This window comes from Leptidea sinapis, chromosome 5 (genome assembly GCF_905404315.1).
Source record: "Leptidea sinapis chromosome 5, ilLepSina1.1, whole genome shotgun sequence".
Taxonomy (NCBI): domain Eukaryota; kingdom Metazoa; phylum Arthropoda; class Insecta; order Lepidoptera; family Pieridae; genus Leptidea; species Leptidea sinapis.
The window spans coordinates 9,780,913-9,806,473 of record NC_066269.1 but is presented as its reverse complement, the minus strand read 5'-3'; the positions used below and the strand labels follow the sequence as shown (position 1 = coordinate 9,806,473).

Below are 25,561 nucleotides of genomic sequence, written 5' to 3'. Positions count from 1 at the left end.
TTTTCATTTAGGAATTTATTATTTGAGTATTTATTTAGGTTTAGAATCTCAAATAAAAAAACAACGTAACCTCTATCAACTCGATGTAATAAAGGCATTATTTTATAATGAAATAAATTACTGTAATTACTGTCAATATATTATCATGTTTTATTACATTGTAATAATAGCGTTTAGTTACTTTTATAATATCACTAGCTGACCCGGCAAACGTTGTTTTGCCATATAAAGTATAATTCACGCGATAGTTTTATAAGTAATAAAATATTGCATATATTATAGCCTGTACATCATTTTGTTCTATTGTCAATAGTTTTTGCAGCGCACACAAAAATAGGTTTTCGATTTTACACCTTGTGTTACAAAATAGCAATTTTATTACGGATCCCTAATTTTGAAAAAAAAACATAGCCTATAGCCTTCCTCGATAAATGGACTACCCAACACTGAAAGAATCATTCAAATCGGACCAGTAGTACCAGAGATTAGCGCGTTCAAACAAACACTGCAGCTTTATAATATTAGTATAGATTATAATTATTGTGAACAACCTTTATATAGGGTTCGGGGTAAGTTGGTTGGTACAGATGAATTAGTATTATTTTGAGGATCAATTACATGTACTTATACAGGGTGGCCGAGAAGTTGTTTACGTCCAAAGCTAATATTTGAATTTGGCTCATTTTATTGGCCAATGTTCTGGGAAGTTTTAAGAAATAGTTAGAAGCCATAGGCTCCCCAGTTTTTTTTTTGATACCTTGAATATTTTCATAAATTTAGCTGGAGCAGTTATCTTGAACTCAATTCTAAACTAGTTCCGCATTGTCTAAACTATTCATAGTTATTATCAACAATAAAATTAACTGAAAGTGTTCAAAAAAAATTAGAAAAAAGTCCTAAGCCTTGTTTAGGTGAAAAAAGCGGATAAAAGGGGAAAACATTATTATCTCCTAAACTACGCAAAATAGGGGTGATTCGGATACTCATCACCTTTACTTTTTTTTTGGCTTTCAAATTTTAGCTTTGGACGTCAATTTCTCGGCCACCCTATATATTATGTAGATATACAATAAATTAATTTTAAACTTAGATAATTTGTACGTCTAGATAGAGTCTCTTGCTGTTAGACAACCGTTAAAAATAGGCCAGGAATATTAGTTTAGTGTGCGTGACAATCTACTACTCGCGATTTGTACATGTTAGTGTGCGTTAATTGTTCAAAATAGAGGTTAGTTCTAAAGTCTATTTTTCGATGTCTTCACAGCTGTCATAGTCTATCTAGGCGTATAAATGATCTAGGATTCTAAATAATTTAGAGGACGCCTTAATTTAAAGATAATCTAATATATATATACACGAAATATAAGAAATTTCCACCTATATATTGGACTCATCACGATATCTCTTAAACCAGGGGGCCTACTCCTAAAATCGATATTCGATATATCGTGGCATTAGTCGTGTCGAATCCTACTCTTAGTTACATCGTATTCAATGTCGTCAAATCAATGTCGAAACGATGATTGAACGAACGAAACATTTTTCAATATTGTCGGTCCTAACCCTACTCTATGTTGAAAATGTCACAGACGAATATTCGAATTTGACAAACAATCAAACGTCACTTTTACGATAATCTCAACGACACCTTCTAGGCTGTTGTTGTTATAAATACTTAACAAAATTGTATGTGATTTACTAATCAACAGGATTTTTTTACTACCAAGTAATTTAAGTCATTTGGTTTAAGTCGTTTATGCATGGCCGCCTGAGAAATAGGAAGTCGACGAGAAGGGTTGAGTTACTTTTTTTTACATTTTATTATCCGCAAGTTTTGTATTATTTATTCAATTTTAAATGGTCATATTATATTCATTACATTTTGTGTAAATGATGCAAATTGGTGGTGCAGCGTCTTGCATGGTCCTAAGCGCCTAAGCTATGTTTTGACTTTTGACACTTAGCAGTGACATAGCACAGATTATACACAGTTAGCCCATAATTAATTCACTCTAAGATCGAAAAAAAATTAAAATATTAGTCTATGGGCACGATGTTGTTACGATAATGATATGGCATACGAACATTTGTTAAAGTAGGGTAGGTGCGATATATTCGGGTTATTATTATTATTAGTAAATGTATACACTTCTACAATAAAGTCCCAGCCACTGTTCAGGCATTATCTATAAATAAATTTAAATGTTTTATAAAAAAATGGCTCTGTCGTAAATCCTATTACTCCACTGCTCAATATCTAAATGATCGGACAGCCTGGGACTAGATTGTGATTATTTTATAGCGACTGTACAATATTGTATATTTTTATTGAAAAGAGCGCAAAAAAAAGAATGCTGGGAGAGTTTCTTGCGCCGCTTCTTCTCTCTCAGAAGGCCATTTGTTTCCGAAGCGGTAGTAGTATCTAGTAGTATAAGAAATGACATCAAAAAGAATTCTATAGGAATCAATTTTGAGAAAATAAATGCCTTTTTATGCCTTTTATCGTATCGTTCCCAATATATCGTTGTCGACTTTGCGAGTAGATCTCCTGGCGTAGAGACTTCAAATCTGCTAAGAACGGATTTTTACGAATTTCAGCACGTAAGTTTTTTTTTACTATGAATAGTATCTGTCGGGTCAGCTAGTAATAATATAAAGTGAGATGGAGAGATACTTTTGTGAACTGATTTAAACCTCCCTAAGCTAACGACTGATCTCTTTAAACTGTTCCTAGAAATACTGAGAATACCATGAGACTGAATAATTGATCGATAAAAAGATCTCTTTTAAGTTTGATACTAAAATGCTACATTATTTAAGTAAGTTAACAAGCTTTTAAAACATAGTTGTTATTTTATGACAATAAGGGACAAGACGAGTAGGGCGTTCAGGTGATAGTAATTGATACGCCCTGCCCATTATAATGCAGTGCCGCTCAGGATTCTTGAAAAATCCAAAAGCCTGCTCGCATTGGCTTTACCCGAATACTTTATTTACTCAATGAGAAATTAATAATACGATTTTAGGTTAGGGAGTGGTCTTCGCTGCGCTCTAAATACCGCAGACGTTGTCGCAGTGCGGCAACTAATACTACGTCAAAGTTGGCGTACTCGATACGAGTCAGTCTCCAAAAATTCAAAATTTTGATGTGCCACATATTCTGTTAAACTCTGCTAATAAGTGAAACTAAAATGCCGGGTTGCGTAGTAAAACTTTATAATAATAATATCTACTATAAGAAATAAGAAAGACACTGGGATCACATATCATCAGTGACTATTTTGTATTTTATTAATTGTAAAATAATACGAATCGTATGTTACAACATTTGAAAGATGCCACGCACACAAGCATCAAATAGTTGCCGTAATAAAAAAGCTGTTGTGCTTTGGTAGTACGCTATCTAGTTGAAACCAGCGATACATAACCGAGCGTGACAGATCAGTCTCATTCAACACCCACATAATTAAGACGTCAGTGTGCTTAAATAAGTTCTCAATTCAGGAAAATTATTAAACACCACGAGTGGAACCACATCCATTAGTTGTTCGAAAAAAAAAAACAAATGAACGTTGAACTAAAAAAAAAAACATTTTTCACAATCAGTAAGCTTCTTGTAGCTAATCCAATTATCAAAACACTCAAGTACAAGTTAGTGTACATCTACAGCATTAGGTAATCATGCCACGCTCTCAATATATACAGAGACCTTCCCAGATCTCCAACGGAAATTAATTTTTCACTCCGGCAACATCGACTCACAAATTGAACTAATTGCAAAGAGGCAGCCCCAAGAGTAATAAACCGTGACGGAGACGTTATCCGTAAGAAAATCGGCACAACAAAGAAAAATACAGATACATGAGACAGTCCATAATTGAGCATCAAAGTAATAACTGGTGCAGTTACATGTGATATATGTTGGTATATGTTGAATCTTCAATCAGTTCATATGCAGTTTGATAGACACGATGAAAAAAGTGTGTATGTCAGCTCCGGTGCACGACTGGAGTTTACTCCTCAAGAACGATTGACTTTGAACAGGTACTAAACAAAATCAAGCCCAATGGCGTCGGTTACAAAGAGACATACAGCAGAAGCTAATAAAAGCGTATTAATTAAAAAATTCTATAAAAATCAAATAAATTCTTAACGTTCAAAATATGTCAGAAAATGCCCAAACAAAACGCATGTTGAAAGCGGAACTCAAAATTATAATTTTAAAAGGTCCATAAAGGAAGTTAGTTTTTGGCACACCCTTATAGGTGAAAACCACACACACACAACTGAAAAGTAGAAGGTGCGCGAGAAATGATGCGCACCAAAAACGTCACTATCGCACTTGATGAGTAGGTTTTACTCTCCATATTATTCTCATACCGGGCGCCTTATATGAAAATCTATTCTTAAGGAGTAAGCTCCAAAAAATAAGTGTTGTTAGAGCGTTGTCGAGAGTGATATCCCTCACTTCTGGGATTAACCATACAAATTAAATTTGTATAAATAAGATGTAGAGACAGTAATTAGAAAAAAGATTGTGTGTTTTTTTTAAACCACGGTAAAAGTGAAACTTTTTTTCACATTATAGACATTGAACTAATAACAACACTTACATTAAACACTGACAAAAAAAAACAAAATAGCGTGGAGCACTGGCACAAATGAGTAATAGTCTATACACTACATGGTAAGCTGCTGCGAACTATAGGAGCCGCCCGACCATCACGCGACATGCAACACACAGACGAAAAAGTTTGAGACGATGTAATAAAAGTTTCACTTTATCAAGGATAGGCCACCATCTAAGTGACGTCAGTTGGATACTACAATATTATAGTTACCAAGAGACAGTAATTAGAAAAGGGATAGGTTACCAACAACCAGCGATAGCATGCAGATGTGATCAGACGTAAGTGTAACAAGGTTCCAACCCTCCTCCAACACGCGGAGGCTATACATATAATCCAATTGCGGGTGGAAGTGTTGGGAAAGATCGACTTAAGCGTACATTCAACGGCCACATTGGGGATGTAGATATTCAAGAGAACCGAAATTGTAAACTGGGGTGAAAGTGTGATGCAAATGCAATTACCCAGGGACGTATCACAGGGTTCTACCTAACAGCCGAAAGACGCCCACTGCTGGGAAAAGTATAGAATAAGACCTAAAATATACCTATACATAAAATTGTAGCCAATCAAACCTTTACTAAAGTACTAGACTTTTTTCTATAATGGTACTGAAACTTACGTATTCGTACATAATTGCAATCTACGTATCATCCATTTTTTTTAAATAAAACCAGTCTTACTCAGTAATAATATAATACCATCCTAGAATTTTGTCTGAAAAACCAGTCAAGTAATTTTTTAATTAATTTATTACTAACCGAAATATACATACAAAGTAATAAAAAAGTATTTCCTCTTTATAATATTATGGTGTAGATGTATTTTTATATTATTATCGACGTATACGAGTAAGCCGTCTCAATTGGTTTAGTACTCTAAGCGAGGCGATCCAGTCCGTGCCGAGTGTTGCTGTTTTTCTTGTTTTAATTATCTCTCCCGCCTTTTAGGGAGACGAGTGCACTCTAAAAGAAATGTAATAATGACTTAATTGAAGATTTAATTGTCGTTTTGATGTAGTAACGTGAGTTATGTGCATTTTAAATGGGACAACTAATAATAATTATAAGTATGACAACCTCAACTGAGGTATCCACGGTTACGCAATAAAAAAAAAAAGTATATCAGCCGCGGAACTTACTCATTCCGACAATGCAAATTGCAATAAGCCGTTGCTCGATTTTACTTCCAATATAAGAGCAAATTCACAATTTGAGGCTGAAATGTGGTATCCGTATTTCACAAAGGCCTTTGAATATTTAATACCTTCCGGTTTCATCAACGATGAAATCATCAGATCAGTTCGTAATATTTCAATACTTTCAATTCGGTTACATAGTCATCTAAGTATCTAATGTTAAATCTAATGAAATATTTGATAAGTTTTGACTTTGGTTCTCCTACGGATCTCCTCATATCTGATTCGATCTTGCAGGAAAACTCCGAGCATAGCGCTCTCAGCTGCCCTCTGAGCGACAATGAGCTTCCTCATAAGACCCAAAGTTAGCGACCACGTCTGTGTCCCGTGTGTCATTACTGGCAACACACACTGGTTTAAAAGAAAATTATACTTCTTTGGCCTAACGAAGAAAATATCGTCAAAATGATTTATTCCTCGTGCTATTCTACGTTTTTAGAAAGAACAATTTTGTAATAATCTCACAAAGATGGCTTTGACAATTTATTAATAATAAAGAATACGGCTGTATGGGCTTGAACCCTTTGCCTGTCCTAATAATGGACAAAGAACCCAAATAAAAATGACGAATGACGCAAACGTCAGAAAACTTTAGGAAACAACTTCAGCCTGTTTTGTGTTACAGTGATGCGCGCACCTCAAAATTTCACTCTCATAATTTTTTCGTAACGCGCCTAAAGGAGTATAACTTCAAAAAATATTAATATATCATACAAGTATTATATTTAACGTGTTCCGTCGATTATGCATGGAAATTACTGGACAAATGAGACTTAACATCTTACGTCTCAAGGTGACTAGGGCAGTGTCGCTCAGAATTTTTGGATTCTTCAAGAATCCTGTGCGGCACTGCTTTTTAATGGCAGGGCGTATCAATCAGCTGAACGTCCTGCTCATTTCATCCCTTGTTGTCCTAAAACAAATTAAAAAGTCCAAGAACAGCGGAGTCCTGAGGTAACGAATACAAAAATAAATACCCACAACTTTTTAACCTCTACCTTTACAGAAGTCGGTTTTAGGAAAAATGAAAGGACACTAATTATGACACACACCGTGAGTCGCTTGCACCTTTTTAACTAATTAATTTTAATTAAATTAGTATTAAAACACATGACTATTCAAATTCAAACATTTTCATTCAAAATAGGAAGGCACTGATATCACTTATTGAAAGTCAAAAACTACCCCATTCGAAAAAGTATGCTCAGACCTGAGAAGAACGACCGCAAGAAACTCAGCGGGCTTCTTTTTTATCATAAAAATATGGCAACAATGTAATATTGTACTTATTATTTAATAGCCGTAATCGCTCCATTCCCAATGTGTGGGATCATTAAGAAAGTCATTTATGTTTAACTACACAAACGATTTTTAACGTTACTTTTGAATTTATTACACATATTTTGTTCTGGAATTTTCCTGGGATCTTGTTGTAAAAGCATATACACAACACTATCAAGGATATATTAAGAAGAAACAGTTAAGATGTTTATTTCTTAAAATTTTCCTCTCAATGACTCTCGCCAAACACGGCTCCAAATAACAAGAAAGAATACCAATAGTTGGAGTAAACGAGTTCTATAATTCGTTATTGAACCACAGCGTTCAATTTACTAAAGACCACACACATATACCAGCAATCTCAAACTTTCCTTGATTCATACTAACACATTTATATGGTACCAGTTTTTAAATTGTGTTAATTTATAAACAATATTGGTAGACGCCAATGTATGGTACAAGTAAAACGCTCTAGCGGCAGAGGTATTTATTTCTTGCCACACGATTAAAGTTGTAGTTTTTATGGAAGAGGTGGGCAAACAAGCGTACATGTCTTGACATAAAGTGATCACCGCCACCCATAGTTTCTTGTTACCATCAAGTGACCCCAACATCTCATCATGTTTTATGACTTCCGATCTAATAAAAAAGCAGTTAAATTCATCGGCCTCACATACGAAAGGTTTTGTACCATCGTAACGATATAACACTATTTACTAGAGAAGTTCGGCATCTTTTACCGAACTTCGTCTTCGGCCGAATTCCAGTCAGATCTGCCGAATGTCGGGCGAAATTCTGTAGCTAAAATTAATTCAAAAAAGAAATATTTTATGCTAAACAATAAAACTTGTAGTTTTAATGGAAGAGGTGGGCCAACGAGCGTACATGTCTTGAGATAAAGTGATCACAGCCACCTTATAATCTCTTGTGACCATCAAAGTGACATCATCATAAGTGGTGTCTTACGATTCAATAATAAAGCAGTCAAATTCGAGTCGGACTCACAAACGAAAGGTTTCGTACATGGTGGTAATATATATAATGATAAGACTAAATTAACACTAAAAACTTTATAAATATTTATTTACTAATTAATTGCTGCTATTGCTCTAAAATGTCAGTTGTCTAACTATTGCTGTTTGTGAGATACTGTCCGTTTACACACATAGGTTTCCTGTTGATTACGCTTGGGTTACGCAACCCGAAAATCTTTATTCCTCAATTTCACTACCTCTAAACGCCTATGGCTTGCTCCACAATGCGCCATATTGAAAAATTATCACTTAACAAGAACGTGCTGGTATTTTGAAAGGCGTTAACGGTGGTAATTGGAAATGAACAGTACAACCAGTCACTGCCTCGTTAAATATTTATTTACACGAGATATTCAAAACTTTACTAAATTTAAAAAAAACATATGAGAGACTATCAACAGAATATCTTCTTACAGGTATTTTCAGCTCTGTTGTGCCTACTACTACTACTACTTTTAAAAATAAACGTTAATTATTTTAAAAATAATGACGTACAATAAACAGCAAGACTCAAAATCTAAAATTGTTTGAAGCAACCCTCTGCCTCTAGGCAGAGTTGATATAAAAAAATGATACAATAAAACAGGAAAACAAACGATTGACAGAAGTATAAAAGTTATTAACTCCGCAAAAATGGCAGCAAGTATTTAATAAGAACGATAATATTTCTTTTAATTTGAATAAAGCCATTTCATTTTTATTGTCTATTCCCGCCACGACAGCAGTCACAGAAAGATTTTCTTCTGTGAAGAATCAATGGCGATACGTAGCAAACAAAGCAGCTTCGTATATTATAGGTACCTGGCATAAATGGTACGTCAACAACTTCTTCTGTTCGTGCCGCACGTCCAATCGCCTCTACAATCCATTTCATAACAATAGCAATGCTCCCCATTTCAAATAAAACCTCATTCATCAATAAGAGATGAAAAAACGCTCAATTTTCTCATCTGGCAACAATCCACGGGGAATCCCTCGAAACTTATGATAATATTTGTAAATAATAGAGAAGGTTTGTATTAAGAAACAAATTTTTGTTTCTTTTAGAAGCTGCCTGGGCGGTGGTGGAAAGGGTAATTTTGCTAGTGATGTAAAACTTTGTATCGATATACTATAGTAATATTATAAGGAGCCACTTTATAGTTATCAACGCAGAGCCGAAACTACCGCTGGCTAAAACTACGAAATACACAGAAGATTCCTTTTATGACTTAGGCAGTAAGAAAAAGAAAAGATATTTTTTTTAATATTCGGGGTTTTATCTAACCCCAACCTCAACCCTTACAAATGGAATATGAAATAGTTGTACATGATTGTAGGTAATTATTTGGCAAGAGTGGTAGAATAAGAGCTTGTAAAGGTAAAGTATAAAGTTTGTTACGAGAACTGATGTTTATATTTTAATAAAAACTTTGTGTTTAAACGTTTTAGACAATTCATTCTCCTAGGGGCTATAATAAAGATCAAATGATTTTTATTGCAAATCCTACGAGTTTTGAATACTAAACTTAAAATATTTTATACATTACTAGCTGACCCAGCAAACGTTGTATTGCCATATAAAGTAATAAATAAAAAAATCCATTGCCATCTCGCAACCCTATTGCGGATCTGTGGATGTAACAGAATAATATAAAAATCGCGATACAAAAATAGGTGTTTATCGTAGACGGGTGAAAATTTTATGTATTTTTTAAAGTTGTATCAAATAGGATAAAAAAGAAATAACTTATTTAAAAATTAAATAAAAAATTGGGACTACCCTTAACATTTAGTGGGATGAAAAATAGATGTTGTCCGATTCTCAGACCTACCCAATATGCACACAAAATTTCATGAGAATCGGACAAGCCGTTTCGGAGGAGTTTAACTACAAACACCGCAACACGAGAATTTTATATATGTATTAGAATTAACTAAACTATAAAATATTGTACTATCGTCAGTCATGTGTGGAAAATTCAAGTACATCAGACGTCTTGAAGTGTGTGAAAATCACGTTCAATAGTTTCACCTACATTTCATTATTCTAATGATCCTGCGACAAACATCCTAGTACTTAATAAAAGGTTATTACATACAGAGCCTTAAAAAAATGTTAAGAGGAGAGTAACTCAAAAAAGAAGTCACTGTCACTCAATTCTGCAAAAAATCATCAATAACACACTAAAACCCAAGAATATAAGTCAATTATGTTAAAAACTATCAATCCACACGAAATACCACCTCCGGGACAACACTTGGCGCTAAACTATCAACAACTTGAACAATTACTTTCTCAATTCAATCTGTCAATCTCAATCGCCCCTGGATATGTTGATTGTAAAATCAATGAAACTTCAAGCCCTAATAATTACTGTTAGGTTATAGATATTATCTTTCAACGTATAGAGCGTCGAATAATCCTTCATACACAATCAAAAATCGAAAACGCATCGGTATATAGTGGGGGCTAACCTGCGCCTCCCGTATGACAGGCAATTTGCGGCCCTCGCACTCTTACAATGTTAAAATTCAGTGTTTCCATCTATTAAAGAAATATTTAAAAAGCCCAGCTTATCGATATTAGTGCGCTAGTGTCCCATCCCTAGCGGGGTTGTCGGCATTTCCATGTAGGTCGCATAAAAATAACATTTTCGCCCGCGCCCCAACAGCACATCTGCTCAAATATTGACTTGCACGGAACGTCTTTGGCATATCAGATAGACTCTGTTTAATTCGGCTTACGTTTTTCTTCATATCAGACTATTCGTCTACTATTCAAAAGAGATTTATCTACATAATAATAAATAAAAATAATATAAAAATCTTTGTTTCAGATTAAAACGCAATATAACCTATTTATTCAATATTTTTTAAAATTATTTTTATGCTTAACAAAAATATAGTTATAATATATTTGCAATTTTATTCTGGAATCTGGATACACTAGAAAACCATATGCAGAGCAAACCAATAATTTCAGACTGCTTTGAAATGAAGTGTTTGTTTATATTGAAGATGTAATGTTAAATTAATTCTCCAAAAATTTGCAATTAATTAAGTACCAACTCAAATGCCACGTAAATTATAAAAAAATAATCTGTCATCTGTTAGAATAAGGTTAATCAAATTCAATTCTTTTTATGATATAACTCGCTAACCCGACAGAAAGTTTTGCTGTTAATAGAAAAAAAAAAATATGTAAGTATTCGGGAACCGAGAGTTCCCGAGAGTTGGAGAGTAGTATATTCTTTGTTCGGGAATAATGTTGTTTGTAGTTATCAAGGTTAATGAGTTAAAAATGAAACAAAAAAGTATTTCCGAATGATTTCATAATATTATGTGGTAATAAAATGGTAAGGATTAATATCGGATTTGTGTTAACAGCTTTTACATTACCGCTTTATAATTGACAAATTTTTAAAGTACTACAATGGATGTAGGTAGTATGTTATCATTAAGAGATAGACATTTTATGCCATCGCGGACTTTTCTGTAGACCTATATAAGGTACCTACACAATTTCATTACATTGCATTATTTTGTTTTAAATCTCAAAGGGCTTAGACAGCGTTTTCGTTGAAAGCTGCCAGACGGTTAATTTTTTCCGATACCTCCAACAAATATCGTTAATTTACACAAAAACCTAACTTAGCAAGAGAATTTCGGCGGCAGTAATGTGTTTCGGTCTGAAGCGCCGTAGCTAGTGAAATTACTGGGCAGTGGTAGTACCGCTCAGAATTTTTGGGATCTTTTCAATAATCTTGAGCGGCACTGTATTGTAATGGGCAGGGCGTATCGGACGTACTGCTCGTCTCGTCCCTTATTTTTATAAAAAAAATATTTTAAATAGAACTGATTCTCAGAAAATAAATTATTAAAGTCGAAGTCTACTAGCGTTATTTTATGTTATATGCGCTATGGGATAGTATAACTCATATTAATTTAGATACATTTCATTTCAAGTCACAGATGTACAGACGCGAACGTCGTAGTGCCTGCTTCACTCTATCATAATCTGGCGATTTTCTATACTGTAAGCTCTTTCCAAACCACTATATTTTGGTTAGGATCTTAGATGACATAGTACCTATTATTTATATAATGTTTTACCTACCTATGACATTGATACATCAATTCAAGAAAAGTCGAAAGATATGTTAACGGAAATATGTGACGCAGCAAAAATAAAATACTCTCGTTACGATTTCTTTGATTGTTTAGCAATGACGTAGTATAATTAAAATTTGGATATATACCTTAGCTCTGTCACAACACCAAACCACAAAACAAGTAATAGAACAGTAGCGTAACTCAGCGGTCTCCCTGAAATTTATACCTACTTCTGAGCGGAGCGCTAGGGTTGGTACATACAAAAAGATTGATAAAACAGACAGTGCGGTGCAGCTTATTTAACTTGGACACGGACCAGTCTCGGCGGCGTACTACAGCGTGGCACTCAATAGTTTTATCTTCCCAAGATTGCTTAGCGGCCGTGGAAATTATGTGTATGTGTGCGTGCGTCCATCAGGGCGCTTAAGTATTATGTTAAAGTACTGTTCTATTACTGTATTGTGACCAAAATGTGTTCCCTGATTTTTCTCCCAGACCTAGTGAAGCAAATAAAATGTTAAATTTAGAGACGTATCACGCTAAAAAGTATTCGTAGTATACTAGCAGTTATCAAGCAGTATTCTCTTCTCTTTTGCTTACTTAAACTTCCTGGGTCATCAATTTGTCGATGTTAATAAGAAAGATACACTGTGTTATTGGGGTCCGTTCCGGCGGCCATTGTTCGTCGCTGAGGGACCGTCCTCTTTGTATTCAACGCGCGGGTTGTAATTCTGTGACACCATTGTATTTGCATGCTGCTTGTAATGGCTGCCTAATTGCGTCTTTCTTATTTCTCGTTTATGTCTGGATGTTTCTATGTTTTACTAGGCAATACCTTGCTGGGATAGAATGAGAATATTTTTTAATAATGCACAAACGATCTGCTATACTTGTGATAGTAAGTCTGGTCTGCCTTTGTGTATTGGTTATGGGTATTGAAGTTTTCATTCATTTTATGAAAGTACCGCTGTGTATAGGAAAATATCTTACGCCAGAAATAAACAAAAATATAATATTTCCCTAGGTTACCTGGATGATGTTATAATTATTCAATATCAAATAGTATTCAGAAAACAAATCAGCGATTTTAATTTATGCTTGTCTTCTATGTCTGTTTGTTTACTGGCCCATATCTCTGAAGCTACTGAATATATTTTCATGTATTTTTTCAAACAAATATAAGCAATACTGAGAGGAGAATACCGGCTTTGTTTGATTAAAATCATTAATTTTGGAGAGATAATGCCGCTTTAAATACAAATCTACACAAATATAAAGCTAATGAGGATATTTCTCTGAAATTGATTTTTTAACACTCTTCTACCTATTATTTGTTACTTAATCACAATGAAGGTAGTTCTATAATAACCATCGCCGAGTCTTATTTATTTTAATTCTAAAAACAAACCGGAAAAAGAAGCGCTGCCAAGCTGCTTCTGAAGAGTGCGTTCGCCATACATAAACATTTCGTATTTACTAAGAAAATAAAGCATTTTGAGTAGATCTAAAAGTATCGGAACACCATATTGTTATTTTTGACCGACTTCAAAAAAGAAGGAAGTTTTCGAGCCGTGTGGTTTTATGTTTTACACCTCAGATCTCCGTTGTTTATATTTGGAATTATTCTTCATTCGTCCTATCTAATAATCGCATATATTAATTTTTTTTAATAAAATTTTGTTTGAATAACATTTAATAATTAAATAGCCTAAGAGCGATCACTCCATTCCCAATCTGTGGTATCATTAAGAAAGTCATTTATGTTACAGTACCTAACCTTTACTTGCCACCTTTACCACTTTAAATTAGTATTTTGAATTCCGTAGCACAATCGTTTTGTAACCATTATCAACCAACAAAAAACTTATCAACTAGCCCGACTTAACCAATTAGTATGCATAAAAAGTGTCGGTATATTGTCCGTTATGGAATAATTTCAAGATTTCATGTTAAAAGTAATATAAACTCTAATGATAATAACAGAATAACCACATTTCGTACCCCAATCACTAAAACAGGCTTTGCTCAGTCACAATATGAATTTAATTCGGCATACGCTTATAACTACTTCAGTAAATATAATAAAAATATAAGTAAAATAAATAAATACTCTCTAACAAAATCTTTAAAATCATGGCTAGTAGTATTAAAATACGACGATACAGAAAACGTTCTTAAAATTAAAACTTAATATTCAATTACTAACATTTATTTAATCTTGTGCACAGTTTGACATACTAACAAAGACTTAAAAAAAATACACACACACACGCAAACACACACACACACACACACACACACACACACACACACACACACATACACGCACAAATACACACACACGCACACACGCATACCTCTTTTTAGTGAGTTTGCTAAATATGTTTAATAATGTATAGCTTTTCGGAAGGACCTAGCCTCTGCAACTCAGGGTATCCTATCGCAGAGGGTAGGGCACAAAAACATTTTGTACCACATATTATTAGTTGAATAAATGATTATTATAATTTAATCATGGTGTAACCCTAATATGATTATCACAGTTTCCGAAAAAACCGCTTAAATATGGTAGTAATGTAATAAATAGATAGTAATGTTTGTACAAAGGTACACCTTTGTACAAACATTACTATCTATAATATATTGAAAGGCGAATGTTTATTGCTTTAAATTCGGCTTTTAATGTTTCTTCAATTTTACAGGTAAGGTCCAAATATTTACCTAGCGTTATTAATTTTAAACAGTTTGTTATTTCTAAGTGATATTTCTATCACTTATGGGATTGAGTATACTTTATAATTTGTACCAAAATTTATGGACGATGCGAGAACCAAACCCGCGTAGAGCGCTTGTGAATTAACCCAAGAGGCGCGAGTTAGAATCCCAAATCGTCCATAAATGTGTAGTACCCACAAATTAAGTTAAAAAAAATTCAACTAAAATTATGCGTTTTAAAGGTAAACAAATGAAACATTTGGTGGAAGTGGTGAATAACGTAAAATATGACTACTATAATTATTAGGACGCTGATAGTTCTATGCGTTTAGTCGGTTCCGTTGGCTATGTCTATGACGGCGTACCTATTGGTTATTGACGCGGTTGGCCGTATGTTATTTTTAACCGACTTCAAAAAGGAGGAGTTTCTTAATTCGATCGGTATTTTATTATGTATGTACACCGATTACTCTGAGATTTATAATCCGATTTACTTGATTCTTCCTTACTTCGATGCGGAATAGCTGTCATTGGTCCCAAATTTTACATAGTTTGGCCCAGTAGTTTTCATCTTATGAACATTTTTTATGAAAATTTTTGAGGCTTGTTTAGGAGTTTTCATTCAGGTTGATTTTATATTATTATTTACTGACACTAAAGAGTTAATAATAAAAAAAAACTACATAAAACCTTAGACATCCAACAGTAATAAATCATTCAGTTACCTCTTTTTAATAATCACACCGCGGAGACAGTTAGTTACCTTTAGAACTACCCACAATGTTCATTGTTATTTCACAGTTCAAGAAACAGCAATACTGTTGTCTTGGCAAATAATGTGAAGCCGCAATAACTCGCACAGGAGCGTTATTAAAATCTCTCCATAACTCCCACTTGCCAATTACACGCCGGCCGAGGCGTCACTTGGCCATAATGGCGGCGTTTCCCGCCTTTTTCGCTGTCAAAGCGCTTTTTTCGCGGCAAGGCTGCGTAGAATTCCATTCTGAATCTTGCAACGCTACAAAATTGGGGCTGTACAGTTTTAATTTTTCGACTTACTTTTACGACTTCAACATTCACAGCAACTGCCTGAAGTGGTTTTATCATGTAGATGTAAAATAAATAAATCACAACTTAGGTGTTCCGTATAATATGTCATATAAATATAAAAAATAGTTAATTTTTCAGACTAGAGAGAATTTTTGATATTGTGGTGCAGAGATTTACGTAACGCTTCAGAAGATCGAACTGCATAATATATGTTTTCCTTTAATTTCACAGTATTCATTTTGTTTAAAAACCTCTTTTTACACACTTTTTATTAGCTTCACCTGCATGTATGTTTGTTTCTAACCGACTCATTTGGGCGCGATTATGACCCACTTTGAACTGCCTGATGACAATACATTAATTTGCTTAATTGTTCAATTTCCAAAATAAGATTTTTGTTAATTTATATAATTTTCATCTATCGTCTATGAGGCAGGAATTGATATTAATTTTAAATTTCAACCATAATCTTTAATCGATTTATCTAATATTAGGAAATTTTCCAATACCAAAGAGAATTTTTAATTCAGCAATGGAAATAATAGTTAAAAAAAATAAAAAAACAGGCTTTTATAAATAAAACACACTAAAAAGCGTGTCTTTTAGTCTTTTTAACTACTATTTATTCCTCTCTATTCAGTTATTGTAATAAATCCTTTTTTGTACCGTTGAATCTTATTGTATGATGCCTATTTTAAAAAATACGAAAATTATTATTATTAGTCTTAAGACAAAGTTGACTAATGTATGTCGATCCTATATTCTGTCGTTTTATATGTACATATTTCGTTATGGTTCTTTATTTTAAGACTCGGATGCATCCATGCCATCGTACCTTCTAGCATGATGCGTTTTTTTTTAAAACTAACGCAATGGAAATGGTTCTTATTATCGTTAATATATGAAGATTAGTTCACTAAATTCAAGATACTCAGCTTGTTTTAGCTGCGGTAGGGATCTTCGACAACTTCTAGACTTGAAACACCAGTGTATGCTGGTACCACTGAGTACCTGATGGAACTCGAAGATGATTAGTAAACGGGACAAGTTTGGGCTGACTTGATTCGTCTTAACTAGTTCTGTTCATTTCTCCTAATGACCATGGAATAAGTATCCGCAATTGCTGTCATCTGTTAGGCAACATGATTAACGCGACTATGTCACTTCTAGTACCTACTTTATAAGAATATCTGTGGGTATGACAGACAGCCCCTAGTGCAAGGGATGCGTGTAGGCTGAAAAAACGCAACAGCATGTGCTTACAGAGCAGGAACCGTGGCCGAAAAATATTCACAAATCATCGACGCATCGCTTCCGGGCGCCTACAGCAGTCTGCAAAGGCTTTTTCCAAGAACTCCTGGGCGGGTTGGAGTTAGATCAACCGACACGCACAATGATCAAGATCAGTGCGTAAAAAGCCTAGTCAAATTTAACTAAATTAATCCAAATATTCCTTAAAATTTTCCCCGAGTCACGATCAGGTTCGTCTAACAGAAATTCCAATGCATATTATGTCGATCGTGTAAGACATCAATGTCAAAGAACAATGAACTTCCAATGGTGTTACAAATCTAGACTTTCTGTCTCACACAAGGTTAAAAGCTAAAACGTCCTTTGTCCCCAGTAGGGGCCGAAAATAATTCTTCATTGATCTTAATGTTAGTGACTTAGTGAAATACTTTTGGAGTACTGTAAAAAAAATACAAATTAAATTTTATGGAGAGATTGTCTATTAAAAATTCTCGTGTCACAGTGTGCGGGACCATGAAATTTTAAGTGCATATTGGGTAGGTCTGAGAATCGGACAACATCTATTTTTCACCCCCCTAAATGTTAAGGGTGGTCAACACAAAACCTTTTTTTTTAATTTTTTTGTATTTTTTTTAAATTTGTTTGATTATGAGTCAGCATTAAAAAATACATACAGCTTCAAATTTTCACCCATCTACGATCAACAGTTACTTTTGTATCGCGATTTTAATATCGGCAATACAACGTTTGCTGGGTCAGCTAGTTTATTATATATCTCAAGCGATGTGTGAAGGATTTTAAAACTTACGGCCGTTTTCAATAACCTATCTATCCTTAGTTTAACTTACTAGAGGTAGACAACTCTATTCTTTTACGCTTACTTACATTTCTATAACCTATCGACATAAAGCATTGGACTATAACTATATTGGACATAACTAATCTTAATAAATTAATCTTAAACGGTGACAGCAATGTATCCGTAACTAGAGATACGTTATTGAAAACGTCCGTTATTGAACGGCGAAATCTACTACCAATTCTAAATGATATGACTCATAACTGATAAGAACGGAAGCAAGATACTCAGCCTGCCACTTGTTTTAATAAAATAAAAACCAAATAAATTCAACAAGCTAGTTTCGGATGGGGGGGGGGAGTAAATGAATTAGTAACACTATTTCTTATGAACTATGTTAATATTATTAACAAAATACATTTATAAACTTACAGCCAACTATATCCAGTGTTTCTGAAAGCATAAGTGCTTAGTTTCATTCACTAGCATCAAATCTTTCATACAAGCTCTTTTATTTTTGGTACTGGGCCCATTTCTAATAACCTTGGGATCACAGGATACACTTGGTATCTTCTGGGATTTATCTAAGGCTTTCAATTATGTTCAACATACAACGCTAGTCAGGAAGCTACATCATTATGGTATAAAAGGAATTTGTGTGTGGGCTGTCGCAACAGAATAACACCTCCCCATCTCCTCCCGTTGGTGTCGTAGGAGGCGGCTAAGAGATACAAACAACGGAGGATGGGCAGCAGCATCTGTCGTTAAGAGCACACTATCTACTGCGATCACCAACCCGCCTGCCAAGCGTGGCGTATATGACAAAAAGCCCCCAAACATGAGGAATATTTGAGGAACTGGAGGAAGCTGTGAGCAGATTACGATGGGATGTCGTGGAGTTATCTGAGGTCCGAAGACAGTCTCTTTCTTATTTACATATCTATCTTACCTAGTAGAAAAAAAACAAAAGGGTATCTAGTATTTGTTTGCGAATGACATTTCACTCATTTTCAAAGTAAAAGGAAGCCAAGTTTTATATGACGAACTAAACACAGCTCTATCCTATGCTTAGGTACCAGTTTAGCGCCAATAACATATTGTTAAATAGTCATAGAACTAAATATATACCCCCTTATTCATAATGGTCCGCTAACTTTAAACAGCCGCTTAGGAGTATTTTTTCTCATTCTGACTTAGGTCAATAGAAGAAGACAGAGCAATGCTTTAAGTAAGCTGACTATTATGAATAAGGGGGATAAAATTTACCGCGCCAAATGTCCAATTGTCGATGCAAAATATTTTTTAAGCGGAGAGGTGGTAAAACAAATGGAATCTGCTATATTTCTTGGGGTAACTCTTGATTCCAAATTACAATGCTGCCCCCATCTAATATATAAAATTCTCGTGTCATGTAGGTCTGAGAATCGGACAACATCTATTTTTCATCCCCCTAAATGTTAAGCGACTACTGAAGATAACATCAGTGCTGTGCGACGCATGATAGAGGAAGATAAGAGAGTGACCTATATGCAGATTTGGGCAAGCCTAGGCATTGGTATGAGTTAGGTTCAAAAAATATTACACGAACATTTAGGCGTCAGGAAGCTTTGTACCAGATGGATTCCCCATACTTTAACCGATGACCAGAAACACCTTCGCATGGACTGGTGTCGCCAAATGTTAGATAGGTTCAACGGCGATGACTCAAATGCTGTATTTGACATCGTCACAGGTGATGAAAGCTGGATATATTGCTACGAACCCGAAACCAAAAGACAATCAACTTAATTGGTTTTTAACCTTTTGAGGATCGGCCAACTAAAACAAAGAAAGGCAGAAGTCAAAGAAAAAAGATGATTGCCTCATTCTTTGGTCGGAAAGGTCATTTCGGGACAATTGTGTTAGAAGATGAAAGGACAGTTACTGCAGACTGGTATCCCAATCGCTGTTTGCCTGTTGTCTTAGAAAAAATTCGACAGTAGCGCCCTCAAAGCAGGATCCTCCTTCACCACGACAACGCTTCAGCGCACTCCGCAAAACGGACTGTTGAATATTTGACTGTGGCAGGTGTCGAGATAATCAGTCATCCGCCATACAGTCTTGACCTGGCGCCCTGCTAAAAACTAAAGATAAAATTCGAGGTATTCGCTTTACGAGCCCTGAAGATGCGGTGAAAGCGTACGATAAATGCCATAGAAGAGAGCCCTATGGAAGAATGGGCCCACTGCTTTTCTCAGTGGTTCCAGCGAATGCGACGATGTGTAGAGAGGAACGGAGATTACTTCGAAAAACAATAAAAGTATTGGCAACTTTCTACATTAAGCCGTTTTTCATTTTCTAAACATTTTCAGTGTTACCTAGGTATATGCTTTTACAACGTCATCCCAGAAAATGTACAAAACAAATGTGTTACTTAATTTAAAAGAATAGTTTAAAAAGCGGCGAGTCAGACTCGTCCTTGAACGGTTCCTTAGTATTAGATAATGGTTCACGCTTTATGCATAAGGTTTATGTTTATGACATTAAATGTTTTTTTTTTGAGTTGATGGAATGAAAGGTAAAATTGCGGTTTACGATTTGTGACATATTAAAAACTACTAACTAGATCTTGTTAAAACCATTTTCGGTGGAAGTTTGCATGATAATGTACATCATATATATTGTTTTAGTTTTATCATTCTCTTATTTTAGAAGTAACAGGAGGGGGGTACATTTTACCACGTTGGAAGTGTCTTTCGCGCACACTATTCAGTTTGAAAAAAAAAATGATATTAGAAACCTCAATATCATTTTTGAAGCCCTATGCATAGATACAGTTCTAAGGCATAAAAGGCATTTATTTTCTTAAAATTGATTCCTTTAGAATTCTTTTTGATGTCATTTCTAATATACAAGATACTACTACCACTTCGGAAGTAAATGGCGCTCTGAGAAAGAAGAAGCGGCGCAAGAAACTCTCCCAGCATTCTTTTTTTGCGCTCTTTTTAATAAAAATATATAATATTGTACTTTCATTGCTATTGCTATAAAATAATCATAATCTGGTACCAGGCTGTCCGATCACTTAGATATTCAGCTGTGAAATAATAGGATTTACGACAGAGACATTTTTTTATAATTAATATATAAGTATGGGGAACCCCCAAAATTTATTTTTCTTTCTATTTTTGTCTAAAAATCTTAACGCGGTTAACAGTATACACCTACTTACCAAGTTTCAACAGTATAGTTCTTATAGTTTCGGAAAAAAAATTCTTTGACATACGGACGGACAGACATACATGACGAATCTATAAGGGTTCCGTTTTTAGTCATTTGGCTACGAAACCCTAAAAACAGATGAATGATAAATATTTCTATAACATAAACGACTTACTAAATGATACCACAGATTGGGAATGGAGCGACCACCGTCATGCTACATTCATACTATTAATTTTATTACATGTTTTACAGTATTCACACTTTTATTTATTTTTTCAGAGCATCGCTTATAACTTATAAGTTAGCAACAATTATTCATCTACTAGTTGTATTTTTTTTTTATGGAACAGGAGGACAAACGAGCGTACGGGTCACCTGATGTTAAGTGATCACCGCCGCCCACATTCTCTTGCAACACCAGAGGAATCACAAGAGCGTTGCCGGCCTTTAAGGAAGGTGTACGCGCTTTCTTTGAAGGTACCCATGTCGTATCGTCCCGGAAACACCGCACAAGGAAGCTGATTCCACAGCTTGGTAGTACGTGGAAAAAAGCTGCTTGAAAACCGCACTGTGGAGGACCGCTACACATCCAGATGGTGGGGATGACATCTTAATTTATGGCGTGTCGTGCGAAGGTGGAATTCGAATACATCATAGTTATATAAAAGAGAGAAAGAGTGTAGCCTCCTGGTACAAATATTATTTATATGCTTAAAAGGAGGTTCTTGCCACTATTTGTTAAGGAGAATGTGTTAAGACCAATAAGGAATTCAAAATTGATTTTTTTTATCATTTTTATTCTATAAATTAAGAAAACCAAAAGCTTAAATGATAGTTTAAATTTAACATAACACAACATCAACGGCTGAGACTATGGAGGGATGTTAATAAAGAATTTGATGGCCCAGGAATGCCTTGCAGTCTACACTTATGAAAAAGAGATCTAAATTCAAGATTTAAATCTTCAAAATATTTAATTTAATTAGACCTTGACAATTGAACAGGATGGGAAGATGAATTCAAACTCACAGCGGGCACAAACTGGAGAAGAGTGACACATGACAGAGGCCAATAGAAAGAGCTAGAGGAGGCCGTTGTTAAGTGGCACACTGGGTTAAGAGACATACTCTAAGTCAGTACAAAAGGGCTTAAGTGTAATAGATAGTTAGGCCATGACAGAAATAATTATTAATGATATTTGAAGTTACTGCTTGAGCAAGCTTGATTGGCGAGCACCAAGCAAACATATTTCTTTTATAGTTTAATAGTTAGTTTGGGGAAATAAATCATTGTAGTGATTAAACAGGGGTGTGGAAATGGAGGTTAACAAGTAGTTCAGGGCAGTTGCTTAACACCTAGGCTATTTCTTTTATTCTATGTATTTTGGTTGGTTTGGTATCACAAGGTTGAAGGTGATCTTTATTGCAGAGGTTGAATGAATGAATGAAAACACTTTATTGCACTGAAAATTATAAAATATGTACATAGAACTTATGAAAGCAAAATTAGGCGACCTTATTGCTATTCAGAGATCTCTTAAATGAGATTTTATTTATTACATGACAAATGGCAATAAATTAACATACTATAGGATACACATACACATATATTATATACATACAACTTACATTTATAATGTTAGATATAACACACAAAAGAGGAGGAAAAGAAAATTAGATTTAATGACTACAAAAATATTTAATTAAAAAAGCATAAATTAATAAAATAGTTATAATATAGGTACATTTTCACTAGACAAGTTGTTCTAATAAAATTGTTTTTTTATACATTTTTAAATCCATTGAAAATCTGAACTTTTCTTATATGAATTGCTAGAGCATTCCAAAGTCTGATAGCCTCAACCACAAATGAGTTTGAAAAAAAAGTGTGATGACGAGCACATAAATACTAAATAATTATTGTAACATTCCAAATTTTGAGTGCATGCTTCCAAGAAGGAGAAATCCTAGACTAAGGGGACATGATATGAAGCTAGAACAGCAATCCATTAAAACACATCCTGACCAACAAAATTTTTCATATATGGAATTGATTGCCCCAGGATGTGGTTATATCAAAATCTGTTAATCAGGTTAGGAAAAGACTGGACAAACATTTGAATAGAAATGGCAAATGACATAAAACACATCAGCGAAAGCTTCTTAGTCTATAATAAATAATAATAACATAAAATTCAATTACCGTCAGACTACAAAATCTACCAAGTATAACCTAATCACGCAAATAAACAAACATTTTGTTTAAATATTGGGGAGTTTTGGGGTCACTTGGTTTGAGGTTGAGATAGCCATCAGGATGAAATGTGACTTTCAAACAATAGAAGTGTATTTTAGGAATTTTCTTTAAATATGTTGACGTATATAGCTGAAAACTAGACTGGGTGGCAAACAGTCCATAAATCGTATGTAACAATTAAATAAAAGCAAACTGATACCTATGTTGTAACAGCAGAACTCATATTTTTCCAACCCAATCGTTTTTGTTTGTGACTTGTCTAGCATATGTTTCAGTAAAGACATCTACTCATTGTTTCATTCTCGTGAATATTATTATTAAGTTGGGGTGATTTTTTAGTTGTTTCTGTGTTCTCTAATATTGGAAGGTATGTTACGTTTTTGAAGCAGTTGGGAAAAAAGCATTGGTTGAATTGATTACTCTCACCACTGAGCCCCCAGTTCGACTCTCAAAGAAACTGGTCATCTTATGGTAGGTATGTGATTATACTCTCGAGTGTTGCCGACCATAAAAATCAATGAATAAATGTACTTAAGAATTCGAAAACCGTTAACACATTGTACGTGGCGGGCGAGGATCTATCGTGCTGAAAAGTTTTTTGTGAATATATACATATTATATAGAATAGAATCCAAAGAGAATATAGTAACTACGGAAAACCGATGGACGTGCGTATCTCCGCTCTGATGTGATTATTTGTATTCATATAATATACATATAGTATGAGCTCCTAGAAGTTAAATTTATGCCTGGTTTTTATTACAACTAGTTTAACCAAACATTGTTGCATCTGTTACTAAAAATGTTAAACAATACATAACAAAACAATTATTACTAAACTGGGCGTAAAAAGGATCCGCAACTTGTACGTATATTTTATTTATTTAAATTGTAAGCTCTCAGATAATAAAGTGTAAACTTACCGATTCAGGACGATTATATATTTTGTAAATTACCTATATTATTTCACACAATCTCAAATATATTCTCATTAAAAAAATATTTCAAAATATCGCTCGGCAATGCATTTCCAGGAACATGTTTTACAGCCCTGGAATAAATTGACAAATCTTACCGATAGTTGCCACTAATTGAAATATATTTATTAATAGCATTGTCTGAGTTAGTGGTAAATAATTATTATAATTAACTACTTTATTTTGTTAAAATGCTTTGGGTATCATGGGTCATTGGGTATTTAGGTGTGTATTATGGATATTCATAGCTACGTTGACTAAAATCTTAGCCAACTTACTAAACAAAAAATCAACAATATCGTAAAAAGGAAAGCAGCTTTAACCACGTGGTGTGCCAAGGTCGAATTTATGTTTTCAACTTGTCAAGCGCGGCGTGTGATAAATTAATTCCACGGCTGTTAACTCTGTCGTCATTATATATTGTCGTTCTTATAAACAGGAGCATAAAGTTGAGTTTTCCGTGTATTGCACTACCGCATAGTCGCCAACCCAGGCTATATATCTTAGGCCGTATTGCCTGTGACAGTTCGTAAACAAACTGGAGCTACCGCAACAAAGAAAACACTTTCAACTAAATTAGAATAGTTAAGCATTAAAATATACTTACGGATATATTTAACGGCTACTGCATTAAAACTAAACCATTAAATAAATGATTTCATTTCTATACAAAATGAAAACTAAAGTCTTTTCGAATAAATAGTAAAAAACTCAAAACTCACCAGAAAAATAACACGTTCGATCAGAGTAGCGAAGTTCACCTGTACATCTTGCACATATCGATCACGTCTTGCATCTCAAAAACATTAAGAAAAAAAGGTTAGCACCGAAAACTAGGAATACTCAAATGTCATTTATGTTTATTCATCAAGTAGTTTATCACTAGATTAAAACATTATTTGATAACAGACACAATATGTGAATAAATTAAGCCGCTGTTAAATATGATTCACTATCAAAATAAAAATAGTACAGCAGACGCTGCGTCGACGACCGCGCCGCTGTCTGTCTGCCGTGCTGTCAATATTCGTCAAAACGAAAATGGCGACACCCTCGATAGAATACGAACATCG

The 25,561-nt window shown here is 34.4% G+C and overlaps 1 protein-coding gene across 1 annotated transcript in view; it reads right to left on the bottom strand.

Moving 5' to 3' along the window:
* LOC126964424 (homeobox protein PKNOX2-like) overlaps window positions 1-25,494 on the bottom strand; it is a 57,566-nt gene extending 32,072 nt beyond the window's left edge. The window contains exon 1 of the mRNA XM_050807525.1: window positions 25,211-25,494. The gene's annotated coding sequence lies outside the window, so the exon portion shown is untranslated. The remainder of the gene's footprint in view (window positions 1-25,210) is intronic.
* Between the last annotated feature and the right edge of the window lie 67 nt (window positions 25,495-25,561).